General features: G+C 38.5%; 1 long non-coding RNA gene across 1 annotated transcript in view; it reads right to left on the reverse strand.

Annotated features, from left to right (window-relative positions):
- The window catches only part of LOC139074904 (uncharacterized), a 27,960-nt gene extending 13,094 nt beyond the window's left edge, over positions 1-14,866 (reverse strand). The window contains exon 1 of the long non-coding RNA XR_011524838.1: positions 14,579-14,866. This is a non-coding gene — a long non-coding RNA (uncharacterized lncRNA). The remainder of the gene's footprint in view (positions 1-14,578) is intronic.
- Positions 14,867-16,623: the final 1,757 nt, after the last annotated feature.

Consider the following 16,623-nt stretch of genomic DNA (forward strand, 5'->3'; position numbering starts at 1 on the left):
CCTATTCTCATAAAGAGCCAGATCTCTATAACGCAAACGACAAAAAGAACATTCAGCGAAGAGGATGCAGAAAATGTGAAAGTAGAAGAGTTTGTTAACCACTCAACTGATGTTCAATCTAGAGGGTACCATACAAAGATTTGGAGGGAGAGTAAGGGGCAGGGAACAAAAAGTCCTATTCCTGTGCAAATGAGGTTGAGATAGAAAGAAAAGAGAATTAAGTAGAGGTGTTCATATAATGGATATACTTCAGATAATGTGAATGTGAGAGGGGGCACATTTTTCTGGCTGCCAAAGTGTTACAAGAATTCATCTCATTGTTCTTCTGGTGGATAGAAGCAATAGAAAATAGAGAGATGCTGTCTGAATTAATTGCATTCACTGCTAGATGGTCCCTAAAACAGGATACCTGAGAAGCCAGAGTGCACAAGATACTCTTTGAAAGAATTTAACATCCAATACTTTTTAAAAAACATCGAGAGCCTGGCCCATGGCCGAGTGGTCAAAGTTCCGCATGCTCTGCTGCAGCAGCCTGGGTTCGCAGGTTCAGATCCAGGTATGGACCTACTCCATTCACCAGCCACACTGTGGAGGCGTCCTACATACAAAAAAAAGAGGAAAATTGGCACAGATTTTAGCTCAGCGCTAATCTTCCTCAAGCAAAAAAAAGAGGAGGATTGGCAGTGGATGTTAGCTCAGGGTGAATCTTCCTCAGCAAAAAAATAAAAAAATAAAAAACATTGAAATAGTCAACATGGAAAAAATAAGGGTGTTGTTGGAATGTCTTACATTTGTTTTATATATTACTATTGTTTTTATGAATTACATTGAGAAAGGAATTCCGTAATCTTTGTAACACCAAAGCCTTATTATAGGGCTTAGTTCTGCCCTTATACATCCAAAGGCATTCTGTGATGAGTGGAAAACCCCAGCCTATCTGGAGGGAGACAAAGGCAGTCTAGATTGATTGCCCAGACCCTGGGGGAGGCTTATAGTTTGAGGACTCTGGTGGAACCATCTGGTCCCATGTGGCTCAGGAAATGCTCTCATTTAGAACGTTAAAGAAAACTCAGAAGACAGGATTCAAATCTTCAAGACCTCATAGCCAAGATCACACAATGGTAGGCAGGTTACGATTCAAAACCATGAAAAAGGGAACTTGAGAAGTGGCCCAATTCCATCTCAGACTCTGTCTATACCATACTCATAGATCCAGTTAATTAAGTCCAAACACTTGACATGTTAGTCATCTTCGACTGATTGCACTCTTTCCCTCCACTGATCTCATGTTGTGAAAAATTCTGTCTAGTGAGATACTGCATGTCATAGGCAATATTAATTTATCTTTCTTTTTATGAAAGACAGATATGACTGACACTCAGAACTTCTGAAATGAGCAAAGTCGACACATTGAGTTGATATGATTCCAGCATAGCTAACAAACTTGGTATTTTTAGTTAGCCATGCAGCCTGCAAAGCAGAAAATGTACACCTTCCATCCAATTGTACAATACCAGCAGCAGCTAAAGAACCTCGTGTTAACCAGCATTATTTGGGATACATGTAACAGAGATTAGCCTGAGCAAAAGAGGGGAATGATAGATCCATTCTGCTGGGCAGACCATCAGGGTGGCTTATAACAGATTGAAGGAGTCATAATTCTGGCACAAAAAGCAGAACTAAATAACCTCAGACCACTCTTTCTCTCTCTCCCTCTTGCTCTCAATCTCTCTGTCTGCTTTTCTCTGTGAGTAGTTTTCTGAAGGGTTTCCTCCAAAAAGCAGATAAAATGGCCGCTAGCAACCCTAGACTCACATCTCTTCAGTTCAAGGTCTAGTTAGCCTTACTTTTCCACCTCCACTTTGGAAAATTCTTAGAAAGGGCTCTGATTGGCCAGGTTTCTGTCATATGGTTGTCCCTGAGACTGTGTCTTAAGAGGTTCAACCTGGGATATTTGTTTGTTCCAAGGGGGCGGGTTGAAGAACCAAGATTGACAGTCTCGCTGGGATTACATGGAGAGGAGGAGGAATTCTTAAAGGAACCAGAAAATAAGAGATGGGAAGGTCTTTAAGGTAGAAATAAACTATAGTTGCTACAGTCCACTACAGGGGGATCCCTAGGGCCATCTTTGAAAATATTGAAGAGTCTAGGGGGCCCCAAGTGGATAGTATCAGGTAAATACGACTCAATATCAACCAAAAATATTAAGTGTTTTTTATGTGCAAGATGCGGCAATAGGTGCTGGGGACATAACTATGAACAAGATAGGATCCCTGCTCTCACAGACTGCAATCAAGGAAATAGGCAAGTGTAATATAGTGGGGAAAGTGTGATAAAGTAGAAACACAGGTTACACTGGGAGTGCATAGAAGGGACTCCTAACTAAGCCTGGGGAATCAGAGACAGCTTCTTGGGATGGGAAGGGGAAGTGGATGGAGAAAGTGGTCGGGGTAGAAAACCAACAAGTGCAAAATCTTGGAGCACCAAAATTGCAAAATAAAGTGAACAGGATCAGTCCTTACTCTAATGAGTATACTACATCTGTCTCAGAAGTCACTTGTGGGCTTTCATGTCCCTTTGAGTTTGAACCTTGAAATCCAAAAAACCTGTTAAAATGCAGGGCCCTGTCTGATTTGTGTGAATTCTGACCTTACTTCCACATGATTCCCTCTCTCTTTTCCTACATCTGTGGGTGTTAACTCCATTTGTCCCTTGCTGTTTTCCAAAAGACACCAATCACATGTGTAAATTCACAAAAGAAGTAGTGTTGGTGTAGCCTGGGGAACTATGGAGAGGAATCCCATCATGCACTGCTTGCCTCCTGTCATCTTGCTGATCATTCCACCTTGCATTTCAGAAGCCTGAGCTCCTAAAGTTTCACACAATATTTGGCACTCCAGGAAATGTAGTCCAAGCCCTCCGCTCAGAATATTTCTCTCATAGGAACCAGGCTCTCCTGCTAATAAGTCCATCTTCCCTGGTTCCTGTAAAATTCTGGTGTATAAAAAATTCTCTATCTCATTATACCCATGACTCACTCATACAAGATTCAATTCTCATGTCCTCTAAGGAAGATATCTGTGCTCCCTTTGGGAGTCCCACACACTGTGCTGAAGTATCTCTCAGCATCCTGAAACAATTACCTATTTTTGAAGCACTTTTTATAGAAACATCTCAAAGATATACAAAAATAATGAATTCCCATGTATCCATTGCCCAATTTCAGTCATTATTACTTTATGGTTAATCTTGTTTCATCATTATGCCTAACCAACTCCAGAAACCATATTTTATCCATAAACAGTTTCAGTATATACCTCTAAAAGATGATGACTTTTTAAAAACAAACATTCTGTTATTATATCTAAAAGTTAACAATTTCCTCTTATCATCAAATATCCACTGTTCATTTTCATCCATCAAACAAGTCACGAATGCTCTCTTGTTTACCATTTGTTTGAGTCAGGTCCACACATTGTGATTAGTTAATAAATTTTTTATGTATCTTTTTAATCTATGGATTCCTTCATTGCCTCCTTTTTTATTGTTGCAATTTGTTACTTGAAGAAACTGAGTCATTGGTCGTTTTTAATAGTTCACAGCCTAGAATTTGCTAATTGCATCCCTGTGGTGCTTAACATGTTCCTCTGTCCTGTGTATTTGCTGAAAATTGGTAGATAGATCTAGAGGTTAATCAGATTCCTGCCTGATTGTTTCTTTTTGTCAAGACTATTTCTTAGGTCATATGATATTCTTTCACCAGGAGGCACATTAACATTTAGTTATCTCTTTTTTCATGATGACAGCAGCCATTGGTGATCAAGGACTAGATCCATTAATTCACTGCTTTTTCAAAGGCAAAAAACTTATCCACATTTCTTTAAATAGGGGATGCCCTGTGCCACTTCTAAAAGAACATAATTGAAGCCCGGTTCTCTACAGAAACCATTGCCGCCTTATATTGTCCAGGTAAGAGATCATAAGTAATGATTAGGAAAGCATTGTTAATTGAGCTATTACTGAGTGCCAGGCACTGTCCTTACCACTTAGCAACATTACTGCATTTTCTCATGGCAGCAACTCTAGAGTGAGGGTACTATTATTATCCCCATTTAACAGATGAGAAAATGGAGGCATAGGGAGGTTGGGTAGTTTTTCCAAGATTATCCAGCTAATAAGTGTCAATGTCTACTTTCAAGCCCAAGAAGTCTAACTCCAGAGGCCATACTTCTAACCACAGTGTAAAATAACATATATTTTTTAATGCCATTATTTGGCCAAATAGCAATGATATGTTTCTTCTTAACATTTATTCTGAAATGTTACCCAAAGTCTGGAGAGTGAAAATCACTGAGCTAAGAGCTGGTATTATAAAAATGAATACGACAAAGTCTTTACCCTTTGAGGACCTGAAACTACCCTAGGGGAGACAAGATAAATGGAGGAGCAATTTTAATGCAATCACAAACGTCCTAGATAATTTGATAAAGGAGTTCAGAAGAAAAAGAAATTCCTTTCAGCTAGAAGACCAGAGAAGAATCCTAAAAGAAAGTAGTACAAACATTCAAATTCACACTGCAAATGAACCACCCTGGGGGACTACACTTTTGTTTTAACAGTATTGTTTCTGCTCTAAAATATTTTAGGGTGAGTTTAGAGGAGTGACGTCAGCATCATGGCAGAATGAGCTTTCCCAGTAATCTCTCCCCTCCACCATACAACAAAAAAGACATTCATACCCCAACAGAGGACATCCAAACACCACACAAAAGTTGTCTGAGAGACCCATGCAGCCATATGATGGAGGGCAGAGAGGCTGGAGCCCCCCTCAGAGGAGGTGGAATGGGGTAAGAGAAAATTTCTCTCTCTACCCAAAAGACTGCCATCTGGGACCCCAGACAGCCTCCTTGAGGGAAGGAAAGGGGGAGGGGAGGTTCGTTTAAGGGAACATCAAAGATCCCTGAGGGCCCTCAAGGCCTAGAGGGAAGCCCTCTATTGAGACGAAATCTATCTTGGGGGGTGACCTCATCAAGCCAACATCCCAGGAGAGCAGATAGTGAGAGCAGAGTGAGAAAACCCCGAGAGCACACAGAAGAAAGCGGCCCTCTCCCCCACCAGCCCAGCACTGGCTCCAGTGCCTGGGATCTCAGCAGAATTCAGAAGGCTCAGAGGTCATGGCTCTTGACCCCCACCCAGTAGCAATAGGCAGTAACTGTGACCAAATAATACCACTATGCACAAAAACAGAACCACACCCTCTAGCAGTATCAGAAATTATATTAAATCTCCAGACCAGAAAGAAAATGACAAATACCCATAAATCAGTCCTGAGGACACAGAAATATGTAATCTAAATGCCAGAGAATTCAAAATAGGTACCATCAAAAAACTCAACAAATTAAAAGAGAATGTAGAGAAACAATTCAAGGAGTTTGGGAGCTACATCACAAAAGAGATTGAAACTATAAAGAAGAATCAATCCAAAATATTGGAGGTGAAAGACACAATGGAAGAGATAAAACAAAATATGGATACCCTGAATGCTCGAGCACACATCACAGAGGAGCGGATCAGCATAATCGAGGATAGACATGTTGAAATGCTCCAGATAGAGGAGGAGAGAGAACTAAGACTAAAAAGAAATGAAGAAAGTCTCTGAGAAATATCTGACTCAATTAGGAAATGCAACATAAGAATTACAGGTATTCCAGATAAGAGAAAGAGAAGGGAGCAGAAAGCTTGTTCAAAGAAATAATAGCAGAGAAATCCCCAAAGCTCGGAAAGGAGATGGAAATCTATGTGGAAGAGACTATCAGATCTCCTAAATAAGTCAATGTAAAAAGACGTACCACAAGGCAGATAGTAGTGGAACTGGCAAAAGTGAATGACAAAGAAAAAAATTCTAAGGGCAGAAAGGCAGAAGAAAATAACCTACAAAGGAACCCCTATCAGGCTTTCAGGAGATTTCTCTGCAAAAACCTTACAGTCTAGGAGAGACTGGAATGACATATTCAAATCTTTGAAGGACAAAAACTTTCAGCCAAGAATACTTTGTCCAGTGAAAAGAACAAGACCAAACAACATGCTGCCTCCAGAAAACACATCTCAGTTCCAACAACAAACACAGGCTCAGAGTGAAGAGCTGGAAGAAAATACTTCAAGCTAATGGCAAACAAAAGAAAGCAAGTGTTGCAATACTTATACCAGAGAAAGCAGACTTCGAGATAAGACACGTAAAGAGAGACAAAGAGAAGCTGTATATAATGATCAAAGGGACACGCCACCAAGAAGACATAACACTTATAAATATCTATGCACTCAACACAGGAGCACCAAAGTACATAAAGCAACTATTCACAAACCTAAAAGGAGATATTAATAGTAACACGATAATGGTAAGGGACCTCGACACTCCACTTACATCAATGGATAGATCATCCAGACAGAAAGTCAACGAGGAAACAGTGGAATTAAGTGAAAAGCTAAGCCAATTGGACTTAATAGATATATATAGAATACTCCATCCAAATAAAGCAGAATACACATTCTTCTCAAGTGTGCATGGAACATTCTCAAGGATATACTGTACGTTGGGAAACAAGGCAAGCCTCGATCAGTTTGAGAAGACTGAAATAATAACAAGCATCTTTTCCAATCACAATGCTATGAAGCTAGAAAGTAATTATAAGAAGAAAGCTGAGAAAGGGACAAAGATGTGGAGACTAAATAACATGCTATTGAACAACCAATGGACCACTGAAGAAATTAAAGGAGAAATAAAAAAATATCGGGAGACAAACGAAAATGAAAACATACCATACCAACTCACATGGAATGCAGCAAAAGTGGTACTAAGAGGGAAATTCACTGCAATACAGGCTCACCTTAACAAGAAAAATCCCAAATAAGCAATCTCATATTACACCTAGAAAAAGAAGAGCAAACAAAGCCCAAAGTCAGAAGAAGGAGAGAAATAATAAAAATCAGAACAGAAATAAATGCAATTGAAACAATAAAGGCAGTAGAAAGGATCAATGAAACTAAGAGCTCGTTCTTTGAGAAGATAAACAAAATTGACTACCCTCTAGCCAGACTTAGAAAAAAGAGAGAGAAAGCTCAGATAAATAAAATTAGAAATCACAGAGGAAAAATTACAACAGATACCACAGAGATACAAAGGATTAGAAGAGAATACTACGAAAAGCTATATGCCAACAAAATGGACAATCCAGAAGAAATGGATAAATTCTGAGACTCTTACAACTTCCCAAAGCTGAATCAAGAAGAAATAGAGAATATGAATATACCAATCACAAGTAAAGAGATTGAAATGGTAATCAAAAATATCCCCCAAAATAAAAGCCCAGGACCAGACGACCTCCCTGGAGAATTCTGCCAAACTTTCAAAGAGGATTTAATAGCTATCCTTCTCAAGCTCTTCCAAAAAATTAGGGAAGATGGAATGCTTCCTAAACATTCTTCTTGGCCAACAGCACTCTGATACCAAAGCCTCACAAGAACAACACAAAAAGGGAAAACTAAGGGCCAATATCACTGATGAACATAGATGCAAAAATCCTCAACAAAATATTGGCAACCTGAATACAGCAATACACTAAAAAGATCATACGCCATGATCAAGTGGGATTTATATCAGGGACTCAGGGATGGTTCAACATCCACAAATCAATCAATGTGATACACCACATTAACAAAATGAGGAGTAAAAACCACATGATCATCTCAATCGATGCAGAGAAAGCATTTGACAAGATCCAACAGCCATTTATGATGAAAACTCTTAACAAAATGGGGATAGAAGGAAATAACCTCAACGCAATAAACGCTACAGCCAACATCATACTTAATGGGGAAAAACTGAAGGCCATCCCTCTGAGAACAGGAACAAGATAAGGGTGCCCACTATCACCGCTCTTATTCAAAATAGTACTGGAAGTTTGGACCAGAGCAATTAGGCAAGAGGAAGGAATAAAAGGAATCCAAACAAGAAATGAAGAAGTGAAACTCTTGCTGTTTGCAGACGACGTGATCTTATATATAGAAAACCTTAAAGAATCCATTGGAAAACTATTAGAAATAACCAACAACTACAGTAAATTGCAGGGTACAATATCAACTTACAAAAATCAATTGCATTTCTATACTCTAATAATGAACTTACAGAAATAGAAATCAAGAATACAATTCCACTTACAATCGCAAGAAAAAGAATAAAATATCTAGGAATAAATTTAACCAAGGAAATGATACAATGAAAACTATATGACATTATCGAAAAAAATAGATGATGACATAAAGCAATGGAAAAAGATATCATGCACGTGGACTGGAAGAATAAACATAGCTAAAATGTCCATACTACGGAAAGCAATTCAGAGATTCAAGGCAATCCCAATAAGAATCCCAATGACATTCTTCACGGAAATAGAACAAAGAATCCTAAAATTCATATGGGGCAACCAAAGACCCTGAATTGCTAAAGCAATCCTGAGAAAAAAGAACAAAGTGGGAGGCATCACAATCCCTGACTTCAAAACATACTACAAAGCTATAGTAATCAAAACAGCATGGTACTGGTACAAAAACAGACACACTGATCATTGGAACAGAATTGAAAGGCCAGAAAGAAAACTGCATATCTATGGACAGCTAATCTTCAACAAAGGAGCTGAGAACATACAATGGAGAAAGGAATGTCTCTTCAACAAATATTGTTGGGAAAACTGCACAGCCACATGTAAAAGAATGAAAATAGACCATTCTTTTACGCCATTCACAAAATGAGGAAGATTCGCCCTGAGCTAACATCTGTTGCCAATCTTCCTGTATTTTGTATGTGGGCCACTGCCACCGCATGGCCACTGACAAGTGGTGTATGTCCATGCCCAGGAACCAAACCCAGGCTGCTGAAGTGCAGCACACCGAACTTAACCACTAGGCCACCGGGGCTGGCCTTCTCAATACATATTTTTTCATGAATCAGTGAATAAATGAATCCATTGTGTTTATAATCAACTAAGACAACACTCCAGAGCAATACTGGAAAATTATTTTTTATTTAAAATAACAGTTTGCTCCCTGGCAAGAAACTATGTCATGTTTCCCCGAATGATTTATTTGGACAGAAAATATTTTTAATAGGTAAGATTGATCACTGTTAACAGATTCTTTTAAAGATATGATAGGAATTATATGTTGCCAGAAATTAATTTTCTAAGGGTAATGTCTTTAAATAAAGTGCTGCTTCTGGGCATAAATTGCTGGCAGTGGGCCTGTTGCTAGAGAGCGCCTTGAAATTACGGAAAAGTGTTAGGCCATGGGAGGCTAACTACTTATCCCTAGGGGGCACATCTTTAAGGAATAAGCTTGGAGTAAAAACCTGTTGTTATGTTGCCATGTTTAGAAAGGGAAGATATTCCGAGGAAACTTGAATTTTAGTCCTGGTTGTCTGTTTCCTGAAGAATTCCACTGAAGGGACTTGTCCTTTCCAAAATAAAGATGAGTCAGTGTCAAGAGTCCAGGAATGACCAGACAAAACCTGAGACTCACGGAAGTGAAGTGGCTTGTCCAAGGTGAAGTTGTAAGAGTATCTGGCTCCAGGACACACTCTGAACCATTCCACTACACCTCACAGTGGAAGTCACAGCAGGTCGGAGTAGCAGCACAGAAAAGATGAATGCCTTAATTCTTCCTTTGGAAAAAAACCATCAAACAGTCATGCCCATTTTAAGAGACATTGGATGGAAGTGGTTAAGTGTACAGCTCTGGGGTCAGGCTGCAGCGTTCAGTTCCTACACTGCCACTTCCTACTGGTTATCTTGGGCAAGTCACTCACAGCTTTTGTGTTTGGGGGTTTTGGGTGGGGATTAAATGAGTTAAAACATGCAGAACACTTAGAATAGCACCTGGCACTCAAGTACTCAATCAACATTGGTAACATTACTTTTCAATCAAAACCCTCTTCAAGCTGAGCATTATGAATGATCTTCAGCCAGAAGATAATCATCCAGCTTTTAACACCCTTTCATGTTAGGTCAGAAGGGTCATAACTTTGAGATCCCAAGAAAGGCAAAGCAAAATAATGAAAGGAAGACAAATAGATCCCTTGCTGGTACTCTGACTAACTCATTCTGAGAATACAGAATGTACATGAACCATCTACACTATCCTAACGAACATGATGAAGGAAATCCTTCCTTCTAAACACTGTTTCCTTTCTGCTCCTTTAGCAATGGTTTTATTCCAGGAACCACTCAGCTGACCCGGAAAGACATCCTCTACAGACTACAATCTTTAAAAGCAAAGTGCATTATTACCAATGAAGTTTTAGCCCCAGCAGTAGATGCTGTTGCATCTAAATGTGAAAATCTGCACTCCAAGCTAATTGTGTCTCAGAACCCCAGAAAGGGGTGGGGGAACCTCAAGGAGATGATGTAGTAGTCATCACTGTTGTAGAACAGCTTCCCCAAAAGAAAGGCAAATTGAAAAGTTACTCAACCCACAAGTGATAAGGAAAATGAAAATTAAACCAATAGACAAAGGGAACAACTGGTGATTAATTCTGCACTAATAGTGCAAAGCTCTGAGGCAGGAAGGAGCTTGGAGTGTTTTCGTATGTTGGGATTTCTAAGAAGCAGACCCAGAGACAGAGATTACTTGTGTAAGAAGTTTATTAAGGATTCCTTTTGGGATCAACACCTGTGAAGCAAGGGGAACGATGTGGAATTTCACAGAGGAAGAAATTTATCAGCCGTGAACTCCCCAAAAAGCCCTCAGCCAACCCACTGGGACCTCTGGACTTTGGACAGCCCCTTAAAGTTGTTCCAAGATAAAGAGATCCTGGCCTTTACATGCCCACACTAATCAGTAATTAGTGCGGGCTGTCCCTTGAAGGTGGTGTAACCTTGAGGAAGGCAGCTCTCTTCAGCCAAGGCAATCTTTAAAGAGGGCTCCGTGTGGTTTTTATTCCTCATTTTGTTAACGTGGTGTATCACACTGATTGATTTGCCGATGTCGAACCATCCCTGCATCTCTGGTATAAATCCCACTTGATCATGGTGTATGATCTGTTTAATGTATTGCTGTTTTCTGTTTGCCAATATTTTGTTATTTTTCGTGTCTATGTTCATCAGCGGTATTGTCCTGTAATTTTCCCTCTTTGTGTTGTCCTTGTGTGGGTTTGGGATCAGGGTGATGTTGGCTTCATAGAATGTGTTAGGAAGTGTTCCATCTTACTCCATTTTTTTTTGAGTAGTTGGAGAAGGATAGGTATTAAATCTTCTTTGAATGTTTGGTAGAATTCTCCAAGAAGCCCTCTGGTCCTGGACTTTTATTTTTGGGGAGGTGTTTGATTACTGTTTCAAGTTCTTTACTTGTGGTTGGTCTATTTAGATTCTCTACTTCTTCTTGATTCAGTTTTGGGAGGTTGTATGAATCTAAGAATTTATGCATTTCTTCTAGATTGTCCAATTTGTTGCCATATAGCTTTTCATACTATTCTCTTATAATCTATGAAAATCCTTTTTATTTCTGTGTTATCCATTGTAATTTCTCCTCTTTCAGTTCTGATTTTATTCATTTGAGCTTTCTCTCTTTTTTCCTTAGTGAGTCTGGCTAAGGGTTTGTCAATTTTGTTTATCTTTTCAAAGAAACAGCTCTTCCTTTCATGGATCCTTTCTACTGTCTTTTTGGTCAAAATTTCATTTATTTCTGCTATAATTTTTTATTATTTCCCTATTTCTGTTGACTTTGGGCCTTGTTCTTTTTCTAATTCTATTAGGTGTAGTTTAAGATCACTTATTTGAGATTATTCAAATTTGTTAAGGTGGGCTTGGATTGCTTTGAATTTCCCTCTTAGGACCGCTTCTGCTGCACCCTGTATGAGTTCGCATGGTGTATTTTCATTTTCACTTGTCTCGAGATATTTTTTATTTCTCTTTTAATTTCTTCAATGATACATTGGCTGTTCAGTAGCGTGTAGTTTAGCCTCCACATATTTGTCCCTTTCTCAGCTTTTTTTCTTGTAGTTGATTTCTAGTTTCATAGCATTATGGTGAGAAAAGATGCTTGATATGATTTCCTTTATTGAGGCAGTCCTTATTTCCCAACATACCTTCTATTCTTGAGGATGTTTCACATGCATTTGAGATGAATGTGAATTCTGCTGTTTTTGGATGAAGTGTTCTGTATATGTGTATAAAATCCATCTGGTCTAGTTTTTCACTTAAATCTGCTGTTTCTTTGTTGATTTTCTCTCTGGATGATCTATCCATTGATGTAAATGGGGTGTTGAGGTCCCCTATTATTATTGTATTGTAATTAATATCTCCTTTTAGGCTGGTTAATACTTGCATTGTGTAATTTGGTGCTCCTGTGTTGGGTGCGTATGTATTTATAAGTGCTATGTCTTCTTGGCAGAGTGTCCCTTTGATCATTATATAGTGCCCTTCTTTGTCTCTCATTACCTGTTTTATCTTGAAGTCTACTTTGTCTGATATAAATACTGCAACACCTGCTTTCTTTTCTTTGCCATTATCTTGGAGTATCATCTTCCATCCCTTCACTCTGAGCCTGTGTTTGTCTTTGGAGATGAGATGGATTTCCTGGAGGCAGCATATTGTTGGGTGTTGTTTTTAAATCCATCCCACCACTCTGTGGCTTTTGACGGGTGAATTCAATCCATTTACATTTAGAGTGATTATTGATATATGAGGGCTTAATGCTGCCATTTTATCACTTGTTTTTCCATTCTTCTGCATTTCCTTTGTTTCTTGTGCCATGTATTTTGGACTATCAAGTTAGGTAGATTTCTATGATGGTTTTCTTAGTTTTCTCCTTATTTATCATTTATGTGTCTGTTCTAATTATTTGTTTAGTAGTAACCATGAGATTTGTATAAAAAAAATCTCATAGATGAGATATTCCATTTTATGATAGCCTCTGCTTTCCTTAGATGAAGCCATTTCCATCCCTTACCTCTTCCCCTTCTAAGTTATTATTGTCACATCTAGTTCCATCTTGTGTTTTGAGTTTGTGGTTAAAATGGAGATTACATTTATTTTTGTTGTTTTCCTTCCCTTTATCTTTAACATTATAATTGTTTGCTAACCTGTTCTGATAGAGAGCTGCAATTTTCTGATTTTGTCTCTCCTTGTTCAAGGTTTTGTAACCCCCCTTTATTTTTTTCTAGGTATGAGGAGCAGCTTGATCATTTCTTCTAGGAGTGTTCTTGGGGTGATGAGCTCCCTTAGCTTTTGTTTATCTTGGAAAGTTTTTATTTATCTATCATATCTGAAGGATATTTTTGCTGGATAGGGTATTCTTGGCTGAAAGTTTTTGTCTGTCAGAGTTTTGACTCTATCATTCCACTTTCTCCTAGCCTGTAACGTTTCTTCTGAGAAATCTGCTGAAAGCCTGATAGGGGTTCCTTTGTAAGTTATTTTCTTCCACCTTGCTGCCGTTAGTATTTTTTCTTTGTCATTTACTTTTGCCATCTTTACTACTATATGCCTTGGAGAACTTCTTTTTATGTTGATACCATTAGGAAATCTATTGGCTTCTTTCACTTGTATTTCCACCTCCTTCTGCATGTTTGGAATGTTCTCAGCTATTACTTACTTCAACAAGGTTTCTGCTCCATTTCTCCTTCTCTTCTCCCTCTGGAATATCTATAATCCTTATTTTGCATTTTCTAATTGAGTCGGATATTTCTTGGAGAATTTCTTCATTTCATTTTCATCTTAGTTCTCTCGACTCCTCCATCTGAAGCATTTCTATATTTCTGTCTTCAAGACTGCTGATTTGTTACTGCATAATATCAGCTCTATTGTTTAAGCAGTGCAGATTTTTCTTTTTCTCATTCATTGTGTTTTTCATCTCCAAACTTTCTGATGTTTCTTTATATTTTCAATCCCTTTTCTTTGAAGGAGTTCCTGATTTCATTGAACTGTCTGTATTTTCTTGTAGCTCGTTGAGGTTTTTTATGATAGCAATTTTGAATTCTCTGTCATTTAGATTATAAATATCTATGCCTTCAGGATTGGTTACTGGGTACTTGTAATTTTCCTTCTGGTCTGGAGATTTAATATATTTTTTCATACTGCTTGATGGTGTGGATGTGTGCCTCTGCATAGTGATAGTATCTGGTCTCAGCTTCCCCCTGCCAGCACTGGGTGGGTGTCAAGAGCTTTATATTCTGAGCCTGCCGTGATCTGCAGCTCACTTGATTCAGCCACTGGCTGCTTTTCTATCTGTGTGGCCCTCTGGCCAACTGGCTGAGCAGGAGCTCCGGGAGGGGGGAGGAGTGCTTTCTTTCACCTGTGTGATCCTGAAGGTGTTCTTTCTCTGCCCTTCCTATCTGCTCTCCTTAGGTCCTAGCTTGATGAAGACATTCCCACAATGGCTTAATCACCTCTGTGTGATGCTTTCCCATGGGCTGTGAGGGAACTTGGAGAGTGAAGGTGTTCCCGCAGAGGGCCACCCCTCCCCTCTCTCCTCTCAGAGCCATGTGCAGTCTCATGGTTGCTACCATTTTGGAGGGAGAGGAAATTCACCTTACCTCCTTCCCCTTCCTCCAAGGGATCCAGTACCTCCACCTTCAGACATGTGGCTGCTTTCATCTCTGAGACATCTTTTGTGTTGTGTGAATGTCCTCTGTTGGTATCTAAATATCCTCTTTTGTATACCAGACAGGAGAATATCAGGGAACAGCTCACTCCGCCATGATGCTGACGTCACTCAAACCTTTGAAGTTTTGCCTGGTTAAATTAAATGATGGAAAATTCATTAAATATCCAGATCATTTTCAAATAGAATAAAACACTGAAACATTAATTGCTAAGCAAGTCTAAATTTACCCACTTTTGTCTTATTTTTAGAAAGAAACTTAAAATGTTTGGGTCTATTAATAAACATCTTGTGCTTTATTAAAACATTGTACCGTAAAGTAACATGTTCATAGAAATTATGAAAAATATTTATAAATTTGCCAAGCCACATAATGCTAATGTAAAAAATAGTTTATACTTGCTTACTTCTTTCTTTTCACTAAACATTAAGGTTTCTAGGTGTTAAAAACTCTATGTATGTGATTAACCTACTAAAAATTAATAAGGAAAGCATCTCTGTATACAAAGAAAGTAAGATGTACGTTTCCAGTAGGAAAAGTAAGAAATGGATATTTTTGTTTTGTTAAGAAAAATGAATTTGTCCTCAAGTAAAATGGGTTAGGAAAAACATAATATTTTTTGTCCTAAAGAGAGGCTAAAAAGAAAGACATAGAACATATTCTAAATGTAAAATTAAAAAAAGTTTAGGTGGCTTGTGGAAGAGGAACCCTGAGAAAAGAGTTTTGTGCGTGGTCAAGTTGGCTAAGAGTGGAATAAATTTAATCAAATGTGTTTTGATATCAAAAGTAAGCTGGTGCAAACTTAGAATTTTGTTCTCTTTCTCTTAAAAGGATCATTTACTTGAATTTTTAGTCTGATCTTGATAAAGAAACTATAAAAGATTTTTCTTTATTTTTGAGTAAGTCTACCTAAAAGACAGAAAATCTATTTTCTAAAAATAATTTCCTATGTTCAAAAAACTGAAATTTCTCCGTTAAGAGAACTAAGGTTTTTTGAAACTCTCTAACTCTACATTTACCTTTGTAAGGGAGGAAGAAATACTCTCCAACCCTCTAGGTTGTACTGGCTTGTCTAAGAATTGAGTTAACATGAGACAGAACAAGAGGAGATAATCAAACAAAGTTTGATAGCATTTATACACAGCAGAAATTCAGGAAAGCTGAGTAACTCACTAAAATGTACAAAACCACCACCTTAAATACCATCTTCAGATAAGACAAAGGAGGTTGTTGGGGGTAGTGGTCTGACTCCTTCCAACTCTGACTTAGACACAGCAGGGTGGCTTCCTGGGCTGGTTGCTGCAGATTGTGGGTCAGAGTTCTACTTTGACATGTGGTCTGGCCATTGTCCCTTTGTATATTCAGGCTCTTACACCATATATGTGGTATTGTGTTAAGTGCTTTAAACATGCTAACTTGTTAAATACTCTCTTCTGTACAAATAGCAGCACACTCTATATACTGTTGTGCACTGTTTGTTTTCCTGAGCAGTGCATACTAAAGATCTTCCCATATGAAACATACAGAAGAGCTATATTTTAAAATAGCATACTATTCCATTGGATAGAGTTAATTTTATTTGTTTAACCAGTCCCCAAAAATAGCCTTTTTGCTATTACAAATATTGCAAAAACTATCCTTGGCTATGTATCCCTGGGATGAATTCCTGGAAACAGACTGCTGAGTAAAAGGGCATGTGCATTTGTAAGTCTTGAGAGATACTGTTAAATTTTACTTTAAGTTATATCTAATTTAATTCTAACAAAAATGCTATAAGATTGGCATTTTGGCAGATGAGAGAACTGTCTCATAGACATGAAATAGCTAGTACAAGGTAGTGAGTGCAGCCTTGGAATTTGAAGCTTGATCTAGCCAATGGGCTCTGAAGCACTATGTCCTACTGCCTCCTCCCCATGTTAGGGTAGCTACTGTTATTAAGCTCCAGCCTCAGTTCAGGCACTGAGCTAAGCATGCTC

Source organism: Equus przewalskii, chromosome 12, assembly GCF_037783145.1.
Source record: "Equus przewalskii isolate Varuska chromosome 12, EquPr2, whole genome shotgun sequence".
NCBI lineage: Eukaryota > Metazoa > Chordata > Mammalia > Perissodactyla > Equidae > Equus > Equus przewalskii.